The 22,265-nt window shown below is 39.8% G+C and overlaps 1 long non-coding RNA gene across 2 annotated transcripts in view; it reads left to right on the top strand.

Moving 5' to 3' along the window:
* LOC147644985 (uncharacterized) overlaps positions 1 to 22,265 on the top strand; it is a 116,547-nt gene that overhangs the window by 30,928 nt on the left and 63,354 nt on the right. For both annotated transcript variants that reach the window (XR_015272286.1, XR_015272287.1), the window contains exon 2: positions 15,034 to 15,067. This is a non-coding gene — a long non-coding RNA (uncharacterized LOC147644985). The remainder of the gene's footprint in view (positions 1 to 15,033; positions 15,068 to 22,265) is intronic.

Genomic DNA, 22,265 nt, shown 5'->3' with positions numbered 1-22,265 from the left:
AATTTTAAGACTAATGTAGAATGGCAATATCTTAAATTTAATGAAAACCTGTTGAAAACTAAAAAAACTATAATTTTTAATTGTATTAATTTCTCGATCGTTCCTATGGGAGCTATATGATATAGTTGTCCGACTTTCGTAAAATTGTACATAAAATTTAAGTGTATTATAAAATGGCTATATCACAAATTTGATTACTATCTGTTAAAAACTAAAAATGTTATAATTTTTGTTGTAAAAATTTTCCGATCATTCCTTTGGCAGCTATATGATATTGTCTTCCGATTCGTCCCGTTCCGACATATATACGAGTGAGAGTATATAGAATAAAAAAATTTAAAAAAATGTAATTTCATCTTTCCAAGTGAACGGACGTGTCTTTTTCTTGCGCTCTCGTTTTGTATTAAAGTTTGAATCTAACCAACGGGGTTAACTTAAATTTTCTATTTTGTGTTTATAACTTCCCGTTCACTTCGCGTGTGCATGCAGCTATTCTTTTTTATGTATATAATTGGTTTTATTTTCCAATTTAGTTGTGCTGCTAGTGCTAGCTCTTGCATATTTTGCATTCCTTTTTGTGCCTTCTTCGTTAAGCTTTTGTTTGCGCCGTCGCAACAGCTAAACGTTCTACTTATCTCCCACGCTCTCCCACTCTCTCGCTTTAGCTGTGCCGCTGCACTTCTTATCTTATCTGATCTCATTCGCTCTCTCGCTCTCTCGCTCTCACTGTGACTCTTCACTTCTTTCTTCATAGCTCTGTTGTTATTTTTTCCAAGTACAAGTACAGTGGAAAGTCCTTATAATGTCCGTAAATATTGTCTGCTTTGTCAAAACCTGCGAAAAGGCAATTGGTGCAGGTGACCTTACAATCGGCTGCTGGCTGTGCGACAACGTCATGCACGCCAAGTGTATTGGAGTTGCAGCTCGGACGGTGGACGATGTAAAAAAAAAACATCGTCCTGCGTTACTGTTGTGAGGCCTGTCGCGATGTAGAAAGGGAGATGATGTCTTTCATGCAGCAAACCAAAAGCGGTTTTAAGGGCATTTTAACGAGTTTTCGTAAAACTCTTGATATGTTCTTAGCGCTGGACACCCAATTTAATAGCCTTACGTCGCACCCCAACTACCTGCAACGGGCTCTCAGCAGCAGCCTACCTCGGCACAGCCCTCGACATCAGCATTAATTCCAAGAGTGCTGAGATCGAGCGCTAGAAAAGATTTGGTACCCAAATGTGCAGCGGGAGTGGCAGTACCGCCAGTGATTTCTGTTTTGTCCCCTGGGGGGTCGCAAATATTGACCCCACAAATTCCCGTGTTTAACGATATATATGCCCAGGGCGTTAGGCCCGGAATACCGGCCGACAATGGCACGGCAGATAACCAACCTGCGTTGCCAGAAGCCCTTATAGCGAATCCACCGACGGGACATATTTTTGTCTCGGGGCTCTCCCCTGATTAAACATCGGAAGATGTTCTCGCCTTTATACAAGGCAACACCAGAGCCGAAAAAATTAAGATAAAGCTGGAAAAGTTTAAATTTTCTTACGCTAGGGACATTTCATCTTTCAAAATAAATGTCCCTAACGAGGTCCTTAACACTATTTGCTCTCCCAACTTCTGGCCAAAGTACATCGTTGTTAATGAGTTCGAGGCGAAGAAAAAGAAAAAGCGGCCTGTAGGAATAACTCTTCCCAGGCCTGATCATATCACTGCGCCTTCTACGTCTTCCAATCCCGACCCAAAAAACTAACCTACTGCCTAGGTATTTCCTATCAGAATTCAAGAGGCTTACGTAGTAAGCTTCCTAACTTGTATTCTGATAGCCTTTCGATTGCATCTCAGGTTATTGTGGTCACAGAAACCTGGTTAAAGCCGGAGATTCTGAGCTCCGAAGTTTTTCCACCTGTGTTCACGGTATATCGGATAGATCGCCCTATCAGACGCGGGGGTGGAGTTCTCATAGCGGTGGACTCCTCACTCACGTCAGAATTATTAACCTTCGAGAAATGCAACGATGTTGAATTCCTCTGTGTGAAGCTATCTATCTATCTATTACCTGTTCCTACATACCTCCACTGTCGGAACTTCCTATTTATTGGAATCACCTTTCCGCTAATCAGATGGTTTCCAGTAGACTTTTGGATAGAGACCAGTTGGTAGTCCTAGGAGACATTTCGCTGTCTTAAGTCAACCATGTTCGAAATTCCTTACAGCTCTTGCTCGATCTTTGCTTCGTCTCTGATCCGGCGAGAGTCAGTTTAGTAAGAGTGGCGCCTCTGACGCAGCCCAAAGACCCTTATCATCCAACTTTCGAAGTGACCCTTGATATCGATATGATATATTTCTGACCGTCCAGCCGATAAAGTCCTATGTTTTCGCAAGACGGACTTTGAACGGCTGAATAATTTAGTAAACGAGTTCAATTGGTCCGATCTATACATTAGCGCTGACATGGCAGTTGCCGTGGATATTTGTTACAGTTCCATGAATTCATTTTTTTCTGAATGTATTCCGTTATATTATCCGCCAAGCTCGAATAAACCGCCGTGGTTTACAAAAGAGTTAAACCGACTTAAGAATAAAAAATCTAGACTGTTTGCTAAATTTAAATTCACCGGTTCTCAATCTGCCCTTTTATCTTATTTATCAGCTTGGTCAAACTTTACCGTACTGAACGCGCAGTATTATAAAAACTTTTTAATTCGTAGGGCCCAGTTCTCACAGGACCCAAAACGGTTTTATAAATTTTTAACACTAAACGTAAGCCTAAAACAAATCCTTCCTCGCTTTCATTTGAAAATACTACCGCAAATAATGATCAGGCAATAGCCGATCCATTTTCTCAGTTTTTTCAAACAACCTATCCTAGCTCTTCGTATCTACACCAGACCTATTCCTACGACATACCCAAATCAAACTTAATTTTCTGTCCTAGCCTAAACGAAAGCTCTCTCCTTTTAGATCTTCATCGTGTCAAGCCAGTTTATTCGCCAGGTCCCGACGGAATTCCTGGCTGTGTGCTCAGGTATTGTGCCGACGCCCTGTGCTATCCCCTTCTGAAATTGTTCAACTTATCTTTAGAAACCTCCCACTTTCCCATTATTTGGAAGGAATCGTTTATTATTGCTCTCCACAAAAAAGGTAGCAAATTGGATGCCAGCAATTATATAGGAATCTCTAAGTTGTCGGCCAACCCTAAACGATTTGAAAACATCATATATATCGTATTATATCATATCATATTACTCCTCACTTACAGCACAGTTACAGATCAGTTATTTCTCCATGTTAACATGGTTTTATTAAGCGAAGATCAACAACAACAAATCTTGTGGAGCTCTCTTTCTATATCATAAAGGGCTTCCATAATAATTGTCAGACAGATGTAATCTATACTGATTTCAGTAAAGCATTTGACTCTGTTAACCATTCTCTCCTCGTTAGAAAACTCGATTTTATGAATTTTCCAAGTGATCTTCTTAATTGGATCTCAAGTTATTTGAATGGCAGGACGCAAAAGGTCCTCTTCAAGAATAATTTATCCAATGTTCTAAGGGTTACATCTGGCGTCCCGCAAGGAAGCCATTTGGGACCCTTATTGTTTACATTATTTATAAATGACCTGCCAAAAGTCTTGACTAACTCCAGAGTGCTTATGTACGCGGATGACGTCAAGCTCTGCGTGCAATACAATGATGTTGCCTGCCAGTCGGATTTACAAACAGATCTTAATAATTTTCAAACTTGGTGTCGTGTAAACTTATTAAACTTAAATGGCTCGAAATGCAAGCTAATGACATTCTCTCGTGTCGTTCCTAAGCTTGCTACTTACACGCTGAACTGCTGCTCTTTAGAAAGAATTAATTCTGTTGATGATTTGGGCGTCCGATTGGACACAAAACTTTACTTTATTGATCATATTTCGTCTATGGTGAATAGAGCCAGGGGTGTGCTTGGATTTATTAAACGGTGGTCGAAGGAATTGAATGACCCCTATGTTACTAAATCCTTATATACTTCCTAAGTTCGTCCTATCCTAGAATATGGATGCTGCGTTTGGAGCCCTCAGTACGGCGTCCATAGTAAACGCATTGAGTCGGTTCAAAAGAACTTTTTACTTTTCGCTCTACGCGGTTTAAATTGGGATGCAAACCAAGGATTACCTTCCTACTCTGGTAGACTCCTATTAATAAACTTGCCGTTCTTAGCCAATCGTAGAACGATGCTAGGGATAACATTTATTTTTAACCTTATACATGGTGATGTGGAAAGTGCTGACTTGTTGAGTCAGCTTAATTTCCATGTACCATGTAGAACTACTAGATCCTATATCCCATTAGTGTTGCGCTACTGTAGAACCTCCTTCGAACTGCATGAACCTTTTAGAGTGTTTTGTGCAAATTATAATGATTTGTACACACTAATCTCTAATGTAGATACCCTTCCCAACTTAAAATCTTTAATACTAACACACTTAGTAAGCATGCAAGCTAACAATCTGGCAGCACGCCGGTAGTCAATTTCCTCGTATTCTGTCCTATATTTGCCATCGCGCCTACTAATACCTAACCCAAACAGGCACGTGCCTGGTGTCATACGGGCCACTTGAATGTACTGACCTTAGTGCATCAACGTCCAAGTAAAAAAATACTAACTACAAAGTTTCATTTAGATAGCTTCAAAACTGAGAGACTTGTTTGCGAAGAAACGGATAGACGGACAGCTGGACATCACTAGATCGACTCGGCTGTTGCTGATCAAGAATATTTATATCTTGTATGTTCGGAGTTGACTTAATTACTGTGCAAACTTCTAACTAAAATAATAATATCCTGGAAGGGTAAAAAAAAGGATGCTGTTGATGCTGATCAAGAATATATATACTGTAATCGTCAGAATTGACTACTTTGCAGTGTTGCAAACTTCTGACTAAAGTTATAATAACCTGCAAGAGAAGAAAAAGGATGCTTACATGGGAACGCCGAAGTTGGTATACCCTTGCAGATTGGAACTCTATCACTAATAATATAATACAACATAAATTATATATATATATATATATATTTTTTTTTATACAAACTATATTTTAAGTATTTAGTTATATTGTCGCAGTCACAGTTTTATCTTTACAAAAAACGATCGTTTCCATTGCAACTATATAATATAGTAGCCATCCCGGCGAAAGTTGAGCACGGTACCCATGACTCTCAGGGTGCTGCAGGTCAATTGACATTAAAGTAAAATAGCGTCAGTGAAACTCCTCATAGCCATGGATCAGAGGTCCGGCGACTTAGTTATATATTGCCTCAGGCAATGTCATAGCAGAACTAAAGACTTCGACCTGCAATATTTTCTTCACGACGTCGGTAAGCAGAAACAGAACCGCCGTGCTCGAACGGAAGGGTCTACACGCTAACCTCTTTACTGATCGGATGTTGCTGGGACGGGGTGCTATGGTATCAGAATGGAGAGTCCTTTAGAGACCATCCATCTCATACCATATGTACTTACAGTTTCAAACACACTACTAAACAAACTGTCTTCAGAAACCGTCAGAACACTAACTGGGGTAAAGTCAAGAAATCAATTACAACAAGAATCGCGACTTGTTCAGGCACATTAAGATCTGCGGAATACATTGAAAAGTTCCTGGAGAAACTTTTCCAAAGAATTACTAGACGCATACCACGCATCTTGCCCAATATAGAAAGTTATTCTCTGCGAAGACTTCCGGCTGGAATATGCTGCATTGATACATTGATAACATTGTATATGTATATGTATATCATATATCTCCTGATTTTTAATTCCATAATCGAGCAAAAGGTCGATGGACAGACTCCCGTGATAATAATGGTTGTCGTCAGGATAGGCTGTTATCTTGGGGGTCTTTCTCTCGAACCTTTCGATAAGGTCATCGAACACTAGATTCCATAGAAGAGTCGATAAGACTCCACCTTGCGGAAGCGGTGCCCCAATCTGATTACATCCGCCTGCATATTAGTAGATTAACTATCAATACTCCGAGCGCTCCTGGTGCCTTTATCCCCGCAAAGGAGTCTATAGCACAGTGTATTCTATAATAGGATATTGGATCTTTTGGGAGATTCTCTTCTCTAGTTGCTAGTACCTGGTGCTCATTGGCATCGGTGAACTCTGTGCAACCTGTGAGCGTGCTGTTAGGGCCTATTTTGGCGATTTTGAAGAATTCTCTGAGTTTTTTGTGTTGAAGCGAAAGGGCTCTGATACCATAGCACCCCGTCCCGTAACGTGCGTTACTTGGACGTTGATGCACTAAGGTCAGTACATTCAAGTGGCCCGTATGACACCAGGCACGTGCCTGTTTGGGTTAGGTATTAGTAGGCGCGATGGCAAATATAGGACAGAATACGAGGAAATTGACTACCGGCGTGCTGCCAGATTGTTAGCTTGCATGCTTACTAAGTGTGTTAGTATTAAAGATTTTAAGTTGGGAAGGGTATCTACATTAGAGATTAGTGTGTTCAAATCATTATAATTTGCACAAAACACTCTAAAAGGTTTATGTAGTTCGAAGGAGGTTCTACAGTGGCGCAACACTAATGGGATATAGGATCTAGTAGTTCTACATGGTACATGGAGATTAAGCTGACTCAACAAGTCAGCACTTTCCACATCACCATGTATAAGGTTAAAAATAAAGGTTATCCCTAGCATCGTTCTACGATTGGCTAAGGACGGCAAGTTTATTAATAGGAGTCTACTAGAGTTGGAAGGTAATCTTTGGTTTGCATCCCAATTTAAACGGCGTAGAGCGAAAAGTAAAAAGTTTTTTTGAACCGACTCAATGCGTTAACTATGGACGCCGTAGTGAGGGCTCCAAACGCAGCATCCATATTCTAGGATAGGACGAACTTAGGAAGTATATAAGGATTTAGTAACATAGGGGTCATTCAATTCCTTCGACCACCGTTTAATAAATCCAAGCACACCCCTGGCTCTATTCACCATAGACGAAATATGATCAATAAAGTAAAGTTTTGTGTCCAATCGGACGCCCAAATCATCAACAGAATTAATTCTTTCTAAAGAGCAGCAGTTCAGCGTGTAAGTAGCAAGCTTAGGAACGACACGAGAGAATGTCATTAGCTTGCATTTCGAGCCATTTAAGTTTAATAAGTTTACACGACACCAAGTTTGAAAATTATTAAGATCTGTTTGTAAATCCGACTGGCAGGCAACATCATTGTATTGCACGCAGAGCTTGACGTCATCCGCGTACATAAGCACTCTGGAGTTAGTCAAGACTTTTGGCAGGTCATTTATAAATAATGTAAACAATAAGGGTCCCAAATGGCTTCCTTGCGGGATGCCAGATGTAACCCTTAGAACATTGGATAAATTATTCTAAAAGAGGATCTTTTGCGTCCTGCCATTCAAATAACTTGAGATCCAATTAAGAAGATCACTTGGAAAACCCATTGAATCGAGTTTTCTAACGAGGAGAATGGTTAACAGAGTCAAATGCTTTACTGAAATCAGTATAGATTACATCTGTCTGACAATTATTATGGAAGCCCTTTATAATATAGGAAGAGAGCTCCAAAAGATTTGTTGTTGTTGATCTTCGCTTCATAAAACCATGTTGACATGGAGAAATAACTGATCTACAAAGGTGCTGTAAGTGAGGGGTGATAATGTTTTCAAATAATTTAGGGATGGCCGACAACTTAGAGATTCCTCTATAATTGCTGGCATCCAATTTGCTACCTTTTTTGTGGAGAGCAATAATAAACGATTCCTTCCAAATAATGGGAAAGTGGGAGGTTTCCAAGGACAAGGTAAACAATTTCAGAAGGGGATAGCACAGGGCGTCGGCACAATACCTGAGCACACAGCCAGGAATTCCGTCGGGACCTGGCGAATAAACTGGCTTGACACGATGAAGATCTAAAAGGAGAGAGCTTTCGTTTAGGCTAGGACAGAAAATTAAGTTTGATTTGGGTATGTCGTAGGAATAGGTCTGGTGTAGATACGAAGAGCTAGAATAGGTTGTTTGAAAAAACTGCGAAAATAGATTGGCTATTGCCTGATCATTATTTGCATTAGTATTTTCAAATGAAAGCGAGGAAGGATTTGTTTTAGGCTTACGTTTAGTGTTAACAAAATTATAAAACTGTTTTGGGTCCTGTGAGAACTGGGCCCTACAACGAGTTAAATAGTTTTTATAACACTGCGCGTTCAGCACGGTAAAGTTTGACCGAGCTGATAAATAAGATGAAAGGGCAGATTGAGAACCGGTGATTTTAAATTTAGCATACAGTCTAGATTTTTTATTTTTAAGTCGGCTCAACTCTTTAGTAAACCACGGCGGTTTATTCGAGCTTGGCGGATAATATAACGGAACACATTCAGTAAAAAATGAATTCATGGCACTGTAAAAAATATCCACGGCAACAGCCATGTCAGTGCACATGTATAGATCGGACCAATTGATCTCGTTTACAAAATTATTCAGCCGTTCAAAGTCCGTTTTGCGAAAACATAAGACTTTATTGGCTGGACGATCAGTAATATTCTGTACGTCACACCCAATATCAAGACTCACATCGAAAGTTGGATGATAAGGATCTTCGGGCTGCGTCAGAGGCGCCACCCTTGCTAAACTGACTCTCGCAGGATCAGAGACGAAGCAAAGATCGAGCAAGCGCTGTAAGGAATTTCGAACATGGTTGACTTGAGACAGCGAAATGTCAAACAAGCCAGCGATAAAGTCATGTTGTGTAGGTGTATGAAGAGTATTGGTGGAATTATTTGAGCACCAAATAGCACCAGGTATATTAAAATCTCCTAGAACTACCAACTGGTCTCTATCCAAAAGTCTACTGGAAACCATCTGAATAGCGGAAAGGTGATTCCAATAAATATGAAGTTCCGACAGTGGAGGTATGTAGGAACAGGTAATAAAAATGGAGCTACCTTTGATAGATAGCTTCACACAAAGGAATTCAACATCGTTGAATTCCTCGAAGGTTAATAATTCTGACGTGAGTGAGGAGTCCACCGCTATAAGAACTCCACCCCCGCGTCTGATAGGGCGATCAAGCCGATATACCGTGAACACAGCTGGAAAAACTTCGGAGCTCAGAATCTCCGGCTTTAACCAGGTTTCTGTGAGCACAATAACCTGAGATACAAACGAAAGGCTATCAGAATACAAGTTAGGAAGCTTACTACGTAAGCCTTTTGCATTCTGATAGGAAATACCTAGGGAGTGGGTTAGTTTTTTGGATCGGAATTGGAAGACGTAGAAGGCGCAGTGGTATGATCATTCCTGGGAAGAGTTATTCCTACAGGCCGCTTTTTCTTTTTCTTCGCCTCGAACTCCTTAACAACGATGCACTCTGGCCAGAAGTTGGGAGAGCAAATAGTGTTAAAGAGCTCGTTAGGGACATTTATTTTGAAAGATGAAATGTCCCTTGCGTAAGAAAATTTGAACTTTTCCACCTTTATCTTAATTTTTTCGGCTTTGTTTTTACCTTGTATAAAACGAGAACATCTTCCGATGTTTGGTCAGGGGAGAGCCGCGAGACAAAAATATGTCTCGTTGGTGGAACAGCTATAAGGGCTTTTGGCAAGGCAGATTGGTTATCTGCCGTGCCATTGTCGGCCGGTATTCCGGGCCTAACACCCTGGGCAGATATATCGTTAAACACGGGACTTTGAGGGGTCAATATTTGCGACCCCCCAGGGGATAAAACAGAAATCACCGGCGGTACGGGCACTCTCGCTGCACATTGGGATACCGAATCTTTTTTAGCGCTCGATCTCAGCACTCTTGGAATTAATGCTGAGGTCGAGGGCTGTGCCGAGGGAGGCTGCTGCTGACAGCCCGTTGCAGGTAGTTTGGGTCCGTCTACATGCTGCCCACCAGTAGCAGTTTTTTTGCGCCTAGGAGACTCATTCAATAGCGTAAGGTTATTAAATTGGGTGCCCAGCGCCAAGAACATATCAAGAGTTTTACGAAAACTCGTTAAAATGCCCTTAAAACCGCTTTTGGTTTGCCGCATGAAAGACATCATCTCCCTTTCTACATCGCGACAGGCCTCACAACAGAAACGCAGGCCGATATTTTTTTTTACATCGTCCACCGTCCGAGCTGCAACTCCAATACACTTGGCGTGCATGACGTTGTCGCACAGCCAGCAGCCGATTGTAAGGTCACCTGCAGCAATTGCCTTTTTGCAGGTTTTGACAAAACAGACAATATTTCCGGACATTATATGGACTTACCACTGTACTTGTACTTTGAAAAAATAACAGCAGAGCTATTAAGAAAGAAGTGAAGAGTCTCAGCGAGAGCGAGAGAGCGGGAGAGCGAATGAGTTTAGGTGAGATAAGAAGTGCAGCGGCACAACTAAAGCGAGAGAGTGAGAGAGCGTGGGAGATAGATAGATAAAACGTTTAGCTGTTGCGACGGCGCAAACAAAAGTTAGACGAAGAAGGCACAAAAAGGAATGCAAAATATGCAAAAGCTAACACTAGCAGCACAACTAAATTGGAAAATAAAGCCAATTATGTACACAAATTAGAATAGCTGCATGCACACGCGCAAGAAAAAAAACACGTCCGTTCACTTGGAAAGATGAATACAATTACATGGTTACATGACGAGGTTGGACCTACGAAGGCGTGCTCTTCCACTACATATGTTACGAGTAGATTTTTGGAAAGAATAGATTCTTGGAGTGACTCTGTCGTTTATGTGGAGGCTCCCCCATGCGCATTAGTGAGCGTTGCCGTCTGCACCCACGAACAGGAGGAGCTTCGCCGACGTTTTTTTACTTTAATTTAAATTGAGCTGCAGCACCCTGAAAGTTTTCAACAGATTTTCATCAAAGTTGAGATATAGCCCGTATTTATTATTCTAGAATTTTGGTTTTCATTTTATGAAAATCGGACGAATATATAAATGGACGTTGATGCACTACGGTCGGTGCACTCAAGTGGCACGTGCCTGTTTGGGTTAAGTGTTGCGTGCTGCCAGGTTGGTTGCTTGCATGTTTACTAGTTGTGTTAGTATTAAAGTTTTTCTTTTGGGAAGATTATCCATGTTGGAGATATCATTATAATTTGCTCATAAGACTCTTAAAGGTTCATGCAGTTCAAAGAATGTTCTACAGTGGCGCAAAAATAAAGGTATATAGGATCAAGTACATCTACAAGGTACGTGGAAATTGAGCTGACTCAACAAGTCACCGCTTTCCACATCACCATAAAGGTTATTCCTAGCATCGTTCTACGATTGGCTAAGGACGGTAAGAAGAGTCTATTAGAAAAGGAAGGTAATCTTTAGTTTGCATCCCAATTTAAACCGCGTAGAGCGAAAAATAAAAAGTTCTTTTGAACCGATTCGATGCGTTTACTGTGGACGCGGTACTGAGGGCTCCAAACGCAAGATCCATACTCCACGATAGGACGAACTAATGAAATATATAAGAATTTAGTAATATATGGGTCATTAAATTCTTTTAACCTCCGTTTTCTAAATCGTAGCACATCCCTGGCTATATTCACCATAGACGAAATATGATCGATAAAGCCAAGTTTAGGTCACTGCTGATGCTAAAATCATCAACTGAATTAATTCTTTCCGAAGAGCAGCAGTTAGCGTGTTTGTTGCAAGCTTGGGAACGACACGAGAGAACGTAATTAGCTAGCATTTAGTTCCGTTTAGGTTTAATAACTTTACACGGCACCATGATTGAAAATGATTAAGATCTGTTTGTAAATCCGAATGACATCCACACAGCTTGACGTTGTCAGCGTACTCTGGAGTTAGTCAGATCTTCGGACAGGTCGTTAATAAATAATGTATACAATAGGGGACCCAAATGGCTACTTTGCGAGACCTTGAGAACATTAGATAAGTTATTCTTGAAGAAGACCTTTTGCGTCCGTTCAGATAACTTGAGATCCAACTGGGATCCACTGAGATCAACTGGGAATCCCATTAGAAGAAACTATAGTCGGTATTGATCCCCTAGAAGTTTACGCGCAACTGACTGCTAGGAAGGCTGCACAGCCTTGCATATGTATATCGCTCCAAGGATTCGAGCACTGTTCAATTGGTTGAAACATGAGCAGCAGACACAGAAAAAATTTGGGTGGGTTGAATCTACAATATTTTTGGGTTGAATTACAGGACAGCTGCAGTCAATGTATTTTGTTGTTGGATTGGTGACTGCACGACACTGTCGTGACAGTCAAATACAGTCACCCTACGTATCTTTACGTATCAGATTATTTGAGTGTTTTTTGTAGTTGGCTTTTCAAACTGCAAATGACTGTCAACTGCAGTCGAGTTACTGTAGGTTTTACGTACAAAATGTAGAGTATTTCTTGTTATTGTTTGGTCTAGGGAATATATATTTGTATTCCCTAGGTGAGCATCAAATAAATTACTTGCCAGAGCCATAAATTTAAATAATTTATTAATTTTTAATTAATTTTTTATTTGAATCCAAAACTGTTTCTGCCTACTAAAATAAACTCTAGTATATTTATGGCAAATGATTGGTACGGTCAGTCTTAGCTCTATCGGATTTTATTTCGGAAAGTCTACTTGTGGAAATATGAATAAAAGTCAAATAAAATGAAGTAAAAACAATGTGATTGCAACGGGCAGGAAGGGGATTTCTATGATGTATTTGAGAAGTGGATATATTTTCACCTACAGCTATTTATCTTGGTAAGTACCATTTTATGCAAGTTTCTGCGAGCACGATGCGCCATACATACATACATATGTACATAACAAACATACATATGCATGTGCACACATATACTGTACACTTCAGTATATTTATAAAAATTTGTATATACATACATATGTATATATTTGGTTTTAAAAGTTTTTTAACTTTGAATGTTGTCTATTTTATTTTCAGTGGAGGAATATTGGATATACCAACTCTTTGAAACATTAAGGACCTGAAGCAATTATTTAAGACTTAACATATTTAAAAAAAAAAAAAACAATTTAATTTTTAACAAATAAAAAAATTATATATATTTTAAACATTTTCTGTTTTTAATGTGGGTGGAAATTTTTACTGTAAATATGGTATTTAACTGTATTCTACGGTTTTCTACAGTTAAACTGTTATTTACTAATTTCGTTAGTTAAGGAATTTCTACTGCAGAATAGTGGTTGGATTCACTGTAAAGCAGTCACTCAACGTAATGCGCTACGTCGTTTTTACTGCAGCTCACAGTAAATCCAACCCAAGATTTTTGGTTGAGGACATTTAACTGCAGAATTGATTGGGTTTACTGCAGCAATTTTCTCTGTGTAGAACCTGCCCGGATGTCAAAACAACCACAATAATAAGATCGGAAAACTGGAAACCGGCTCAGGACTATGCTCAATAAGTCAACATATACACTGACGGCTCAAGGTGGAAGGAGGAATAGGATCGGACATATACTGCACAGACCCTGAGATAAGGCTGTCGTATAAGCTACCAACCCAATGCAGCATATTTCAGTCGGAAGTCTTCGCCATTAGGAAGGAAGCACAGCTTGAGCAGAAAATATATCGTCCACGTGAGGCGGTAAACCAGTTCGTAGACAGCCAACCGGCGATTAGATCCATGCAATAGTCAGCGATCATTTCTCAAAATGTTCTGACAAGCAGGGAGGCATTAGATGTCTTAAGTACGACAACGTCAGTGCGGATATATTGGGCTCCCAGCTACCAGGGCATCGATGGCAACAAGACCACAGACGTATTTGCAAAGAAAGGCGTTGGGCTGACGAGAGACAGAACGAAAAACGTGGCCGTTTCCCTAAGAACGCTTCAAAATGAGCTGGAGAGACGGATCGATATGGTGCTGGTGAGATGGGTCGATGTTCTGACAATAAGTAGATGGAGAAGAAATTTAACAACCTGCAAAACATCTACGTTCATGTGCAAAGAACGCAACGACAAACTGAGCCACTACGTGCTGCGTCTACCACGAAGAAACATCTCATCTGCAGGTGTCCGTCACTAACGCGAGCAAGAAGAAGGTAGGTGCCCCAATACTGGCATCACTAGAATATGCCTCCAAGAGGACACCAGGTGAACTACTTTCCTTTGTCAAAAACACATTGATCTTCAAGGACTTCGAAACTACGTAAAAATCTAAAGGTCCATACAAAAACAGCAGCCGGACAACTATGTGTCATACTGGCCTAAGCGTGGTCACAAAAGAGGGCCTTCCGGTTTAACCTAACCTAACCTAATTTCATGGACTTTAAAAGCTTTTGCACGGTAGCGCGTAGTGCTAACTTATTGCAAATTGGTAGGTCTAAAAGCAAACTGATGACATTTTCAAATGTCACACCTCATTATGCCACTTACATGCTTAATGACTGCTCCTTGGTAAGAACTAATTTTGACGATCTAGGTGTCCGTCTAGACCATAAGCTGTCGTTCTTCGAAAATATTTATTCGAACTATCTCTTTAGTTATAGTGATGGCATTGAAAGTCACTATATTACACCAGTTTGTTAGCAACTAGTAATATCGTAATATTTCCTCATACTTTTATCCTATTTCCTCCTCAAGCGTCTACCCAAAACGTAAAAGTGCCATACGTCATTCGGCTGGTCGGAAGGGGGGCGTGGGACTTCCGCGTTTCCAAAATGTATCATTTATCATATGCATAATTTTTGTATAAGTACTTATGTATTTTGTGTGTTTTTCTTTTCATTTGACCAAAATCAATAGATCGATTTTTAATGAATTGCATACTTTAGCGCCCGGAAGTTAGATTCCCAATTTGGATATTTATTATATTTGGTGTTATTTTTTTGCATGCTTCGTTTATATATTTTTTTTAATTCCCTGACTTCGGGTATATGCATTTTTTAATTCATCTACCATTGTTTATAAATCACTTTTTTCTCCTTGTTCTATGCCAAAAACATTTTTATTGGACTTTGTTAGGTTCTACGGTGTTGCGTGTTATTTAAATATCTTTACTGCTTCTCTGTTTTTTTTTTCAGTTATACCATCATTGGTCTCAAACAGGAAAAGAAGGTAACTTGGTGAAGTTTGTATACCCTTGCAATTGGATCATCAATAATTAATACAATATAGAATATAAATACATTTACTTATGTTAAAAACTAAGAAGTTATGCCTACATTCGCTCTATTCACCTATACTCATTATGTTTACAATTATATAGTAATAGTTTAACATTCGTATTTTCATTTCATCTACTTTTACGTATAGTTTATATTATAATTAATACAAAATAGCTACATCTGAAATTAGATGAAAATATGTTGAAAATTGGAAAAGTTGTAATATTTTTCTAACAATTTATATATCTTTTCTAAGGCAACTATACGTCGTCTTTATACAAGCCAAACCCGGAGCTGAAAAAATTAAAATGTCGGTGGAAAAATTCAAATTTTTTTATAAATGTCCCTAACGAACTTTTTGACTCAATAGGCTCTAGCAGATTATGGCCACAGTATGTTCTTGTCAAGGAGTTCGAAGCTAAGAAAAAGAAAAAGTAGCCTATAGGAACAACTCTTTCTAGACCCGATCATACCACTGCGCTTTCTACATCTTCCAAATCCTACCCAAATAAATAATAGTTTAAAAAAACTAAAAAACACGCTTTTATAAATAACCGAACTAAATTAGTTTATAATTACAAACAAAATTATTAAATTCAGAACAATAGTATATAATTATAAACAAGATCAATAAATTCAGAGTTAAAAGCGTGGGGTGCATCCGGAGACACAGTAGTATCTCGCGCCAAGTACCTGTTTTTTTTCTGTAATTAATTATATCAATCATTGTTATACCCCTGCAGGGTATAATATTTCAGTCAGAAGTTTGCAACGCACTGAAGGAGGCATCTCCGACTATATAAAGTATATATATTCTTGATGAGGATCAACAGCCGAGTCGATCTAGCCATGTCCGTCTGTCCGTTTCTACGCAAACTAGTCTGTCAGTTTTGAAGCTATTTGAATGAAACTTTGTAATTAGTATTCTATATACTCTCACTCGTATATATGTCGGAACGGGCCGGATCAGACAACTTTATCATATAGCTGCCATAGGAATGATCTGAAAATTTTTACAAAAAAAATTATAACATTTTTAATTTTCAACAGAATGTGAACAAATTTGAGATATAGCCATTTTATATTACTCAAGATATTTTTGTAAAATTGTATATATCATATAGGTCCCAAAGGAACGATCGAGAAATTAATACAATAAAAAATTATAACCTTTTCAGTTTTCAATTAAATTAATACCATTATAAAAAAATTATAAAAACTTAAGATGTTGCCACTAAATAATATTGAACAGTTTTGTGTAAAATTTTATTAAAATCGGCCAACTTTATCATACAGCTGCAATAGGAACGATCGAGAAATTGTTAAAATAAAAATTAAAACTTTTTCAGTTTTTACCAGCTTTTTATCAAACTTAAGCTATAGCCATTTCATATTATTCTACAATTTTGTGTGAAGTTATGTGAAAATCTACCCACTATATCATATACACAGCTACAATAGAAACGATAAAGAAATTAATACAATTAAAAGTTATAACTATCTCAGTTTTCAATATATTTTTGTCAAAATCAAGTTATATTTATTTTATATTATTTACAATTTTCTGTAAAATTTTATAAAACTCGGACTACAGTATCATATATCTCCCATAGAAACGATCGAGAAATTAATACAATTCAAAATTATAATTTTTTCAGTTTTCGACCGAATTTGATCAAATTCGGGATATAGCCATTTCATACTATTTTACAATTTTATGTAAAAATTTATGAAAATCGGACTACTATATCATCTCCCATAGGAACGATCGAGAAATGAATACAATTAAAAATTATAACTTTTTCAGTTTTCAACAGATTTTGATCATATTATAGATAGCCATTCATATTATTGTGGGATTCGAAATAGGCGGGTTTCCTTCGCGGCGTACTAGAAGCGGGTTAAGCTATCTGGCAACCCATAATTAGTTTCGATATTTAGATAATGACCGATAGTTTTCAGACCTAATAATAAAAGCTAGAAGTAAGAGAGTCGTCGTGAGAGAGAGCTAGTGTGAAGTTGAGAAAAGAAGACGCTGTGTGTGAAAACAAAAGAAAATGAACTTGTGAACCTAATCTAAGCACTTATGTTTAAACCAATCTTGTAAATAAATTATTGTATGTGAATTATTAAACTAAATTCCCCTAAAATTTGGGGGCTCAACCGGGATTGACCCAAACATTAAGTGCAAGACAATTAGAGAGTGGCGAAGTGCGTTTTCACACACAAACACATATGAACAAAGATTGCGAATTGTGGTGAAATACCAAAAGCTGGAGGAAACGGCATGAGTACAGTTGCAGATTCCTAAGAAAACGACGGCGAAGAGCAGCATTTCTTGGCATGTGTGAGTGCATGTGAGACGAGCTGGAAAACGTGCAGACAGACGCTCGTAGAAGTAGCGACTGCAGTCCAGGAGGCAGTGCGTCAAAGATCGTCAGAGCGGCAGTCGGAGATCCGGCCGGTCACGGTGAACTAATTTGCAAAGGCTGATCTGTGGAAGGCGTTGGGAGCAGCGTTAGACAGAGGCGAGCGGAGCAAGTCAGGAGCGTGAGGCGGAGACTGGAAGAGCTGGGGCGAGGTGACGAAATCTGGAGCAGGCTGGAGCAGACGGAGCAAGCAGGCTGGAGCAGGCGGAACAAGCGGGCAAGCAGCGACGGTTACAATCTGGAGGGCACGAAGCCTCCATCAGTGGGCAAGCAAATCCTTGTGGCGAGGCAGTTGGCCAGGAGATCTGGGTAAGCAAGCAGTTTGGAGCAGGCGGATCTTCCTAGAAGAACTGAGGCGAGGTGACGAAATCTGGAGAGCAGATCTACATATATGTATAGTAAGTTACTATTAGTAACCGATATACGATAAGCAGTGCGATATAAGCAGTGCATCGAAATAGGTGCAAACCGGAACTGAAAACCAATTGGAATTGTCTGGCAAGCAGTCCAAGCAGATTTTACCATTGAGATAATATCAACCATTGTAAACAAAATTTCTCAAAATGCAGCTCGAGGAAATAATGTTAATGAGATGTAGCGATTTGCGCACAAAGCTAGGAGAATTGCATTTAGTAACAACCGGTAGGAAGCGCGATTTACAAGATAGGCTTCTTGCTCATTTTGGCATTCAGGATGACGAAGATAACGATACTGATGAGGTCGAATCTGTAGTTACCGCTCTCGATCGTAGCGTGCAGGAAAGACGTTCTTTGTTTACACTTAAAGACGTAGAAGGCAGCGTATCAATTTTTGCAGAAACAGGTAGCCCAGATGTAGACCAATGGATAGTGGAGTTAGAGGAATGCGCTTTGACAGTTGAGTGGAACCAGCTTCAAATATTCATTTACGCCAAGCAGTTGCTCAGTGGAGCCGCAAAATCATTCATCCGTAGTCAGGGTAATATTCGCAACTGGGATTCTCTTAAGGCAGCATTGCGTGAGGAATTTGCCATCAAAATATCGTCTGCTGAGGTGCATCGTAAGCTAGGTCAACGGATGCAAAAGAAAGGAGAAACATTACAAGAATATTTGTATGCTTTAATGGAAATTGCGAAGCCAGTCAAATTAGATGAAGAGAGTTTGATTGAGTACTTTGTGAAGGGAGTGCCGGATGCAAAGGCAAATAAGATAATGTTGTGTCAGGCTAAAACGATAAAAGATCTAAAGGAGCAGATGGAAGTCTACAAGAAAGTTCGAGGCACGTACAAGGTATATACAAGGTACAAGAATGAAGAGCGTGCAATGGAGACAGAAGGATCAAAAAGTTTGGATTCGAAACCGAGTTTTGTACGTAAATGCTTTAAGTGCGGGGATTCGTCCCACTTAAAGAAAGATTGCAAAGAAAGGGACAACTACAATTGTTTTCGTTGCGGACAGCCAGGTCATCGTGCTGCACAGTGCGCGGTCGAGGTGAAACAGGAGAGTAACACCAATGCCGTTCACTTCGAGAGTGAAGCCTCGAAACCAAAGAGCGAGTTTACTGTTTCCGGCCTTGAACTAAAAGTTGTCAAGCATTCCGTCGTCCAATTCAAAGGACTTGTCGACACATGTGCAGATTTATGTTTACTGCGCAGGAATATCTTCCTTAAGCTGGGCAGCAAACTTATTACTGGGAAAGAAAAATGCTTGACAGGAATAGGCGAGAGTCAGGTGTTGACGTTTGGAAGTATAATTCTGCCAGTCGAAATAGACAACATACAAATGAATGTAGAATTCCACGTAGTACCGGAGGAAGACATGGGCTTCGAAGCTATATTGGGCAGAACTATTTTGAAGCAAGTGGACATGAAAGTTACCAAAGAAGGCACTGAGTTTCTGCGTCGGATCGAATCGAGAAATATTGACGAGGAGCAGAGCAACATGTATATAGAGTTTCTGCAGGAGTTTAGGGGCATGTGCGCAGAACAGGTGGCAGTTTCAGATCAGGTTGATTTGTCCCATTTAAATCAATTTCAGAAGGTCGAAGTCAAGAGAGTTATTGAAGAATATGTACCCGAACGAAACGTAAATGCACCGGTACATATGAAAATAATTCTAAAGGACAAAATACCAGTTTTTCAGCATCCACGTCGTTTGCCAGTCTGTGATCAGAAAACAGTTGATGACCAAGTCAAGGAGTGGCTTTCTGAGAAAATTATCCAACCGAGTACTTCTGAATATGCATCGCCAGTAGTTTTCGTATCGAAGAAGAACGGAAAGAAACGTCTGTGTTGTGACTATCGAAAGTTGAATGAAAAGATTATTCGGGACAATTTTCCGATGGCTCATATGGAGACCGTTTTAGACAAGCTACAAGGGTCCAAAATATTCACGACTTTGGATTTAACCAACGGGTTTTTCCACGTTCCAATTGAACCAGGTTCTCGAAAGTATACGTCACAGTCAGGACAGTTTGAATTTTTATATGTTCCATTTGGCATATCTAATTCACCGGCAGTTTTCACCAGATTTATCATGGCAGTTCTAAGGGACCTCATCGTCACCAAAATGGTTGTTGTGTATATGGACGACGTAATTATACCCAGTCAGGACATTGAAGAAGGACTTGTTAAGTTAAAGGAGGTACTAGAAGTTGCTGCTAGAAACGGTTAGCGGATCAACTGGAGTAAGTGCCAACTATTACATAGCAGAGTACAGTTTTTAGGATACATCATCCAAGGTGGAACCATCACTCCAGGTCCCGAGAATATACAAGCCGTAAAAGATTTTCCCGATCCACGCGACAAGAAAGGTATTCAACGATTCCTAGGTCTGACTTCATATTTCAGAAAATTCATTAAGGGATACGCTACCATTGCCAGGCCTTTGTCGGTTTTTTTGAAAGGTGATTCCAAGTTTGAATTCGGGGAAAAACAACGATTGGCGTTTGAAAAGTTGAAGACTGCTCTCATCAGTGAACCAGTCCTCAAGCTATACAATCCAACTTTACAAACTGAGATCCATACAGATGCGTCCAAGTACGGCTTTGGAGTAGTCTTGCTACAGAAGGATCCCGAAGACAGTTTATTTCATCCGGTTTAATATATGAGCCGAAAGACTTCACCATTTGAGGAGAAATATGACTCGTACGAGCTGGAGGTGTTAGCTATCATTGGAGCTCTAGTGAAGTGGCGTGTTTATGTGTTGGGCATAAATTTCACAATTGTTACGGACTGTAACGCGTTCAAGATGACCATGAACAAGAGGGAAGTTCCTCTTCGCGTAGCTCGTTAGGCTTTATACTTGCAGGATTTCAACTACAAGATTGAGCATCGTTCCGGTACGAAAATGAAACATGCGGATGCTCTGAGTCGAGTCTCGTGTTTCTTTTTATCAGACTCTATAACCCACCGTTTGAAAGAAGCCCAAACTAAGGATGAATGGACACAAGCAGTTAGAAGTCTTGTAGAAAGGGATACATACCAAGATTTCTACACGGAGAATGACGTTCTTTTAAAAGACCCGAATCGCGAACTAGTTGTTGTGCCTTCGTCGATGGAAAATGAAATAATTCAAAAAGCGCACAATCAAGGACATTTCTCAGCCAGGAAGACACAAGAACTTATCGAAAAGTCGTATTATATTCCCAAGTTAAAAGAAAAGACAGAGCGAAACGTCGAGAGTTGCATCAGATGTATAATTGTAAACGCCAAAGCGGGTAAAAAGGAAGGGTTTCTTACTTTAATTGACAAAGGTGACCGACCCTTCATAACATACCACATCGATCACGTCGGACCAATGGAGACAACGACCAAGCGCTACAATCATATTCTGGTCGTAGTAGATGGCTTTTCGAAGTACGTTTGGCTCTACCCAACTCGTAGCACGAGTGTGGATGAAGTCGTAAGCAGTCTGGAGAAGCAAGCTGTACATTTTGGAAATCCTTGTCGCATAGTGACCGACAGAGGCACTGCCTTTACATCTCAAGCATTCAAGGAGTATTGCGAGTCGAACAATATACAGCATTTGCTCATAGCGACAGGTGTACCGCGCGGAAATGGCCAAGTCGAAAGGATTCACAAGATCGTCGTACCAATGCTTGCAAAGTTGAGTTATGAAAGTCCTTTTGCATGGTATAAGCACGTTGGAAGAGTTCAGCAGATTATAAACAGCGCCGAGCCAAGAAGTACCAGGATCACGCCTTTTAAGCTTCTGATAGGAGTTGAAATGCGATTGACCGACTGCAGCGAGCTGAAAGATTTGATGCAGGAGTCTGCAGTAAAAGAGTTGGATGAAGAAAGAGAGAAATATCGCCAAACAGCCAGAGAAAGTATCAAACAGTTGCAGGAAGAGAATAAGAAAGCGTTTGATTTGAAACGGAAACAGGAAAGAGTTTATAAAGTCAATGACCTAGTAGCGATTAAGAGGACCCAGTACGGAGTAGGGTTAAAGCTTAAGGGAAAGTTCTTAGGGCCATACAAAATAGTTGCTGTCAAAGATCATGAGCGATATGAAGTTGAGCGTATAGGTGACACAGAGGGTCCGTTCAAAACATCAACCGTTTCTGAATTCATGAAGCCATGGCCACGTCCATTCGGGGCGAATGAACAGTCAGGAGGGCCGAATGTGGGATTCGAAATAGGCGGGTTTCCTTCGCGGCGTACTAGAAGCGGGTTAAGCTATCTGGCAACCCATAATTAGTTTCGATATTTAGATAATGACCGATAGTTTTAAGACCTAA

The sequence above is a fragment of the Drosophila serrata genome, unplaced genomic scaffold (genome assembly GCF_035046125.1).
Source record: "Drosophila serrata isolate PLE 108 unplaced genomic scaffold, ASM3504612v1 contig_41, whole genome shotgun sequence".
Lineage (NCBI taxonomy): Eukaryota > Metazoa > Arthropoda > Insecta > Diptera > Drosophilidae > Drosophila > Drosophila serrata.
The sequence above is the reverse complement of the archived record's forward strand: the minus strand, read 5'-3'. Positions and strand labels throughout refer to the sequence as shown.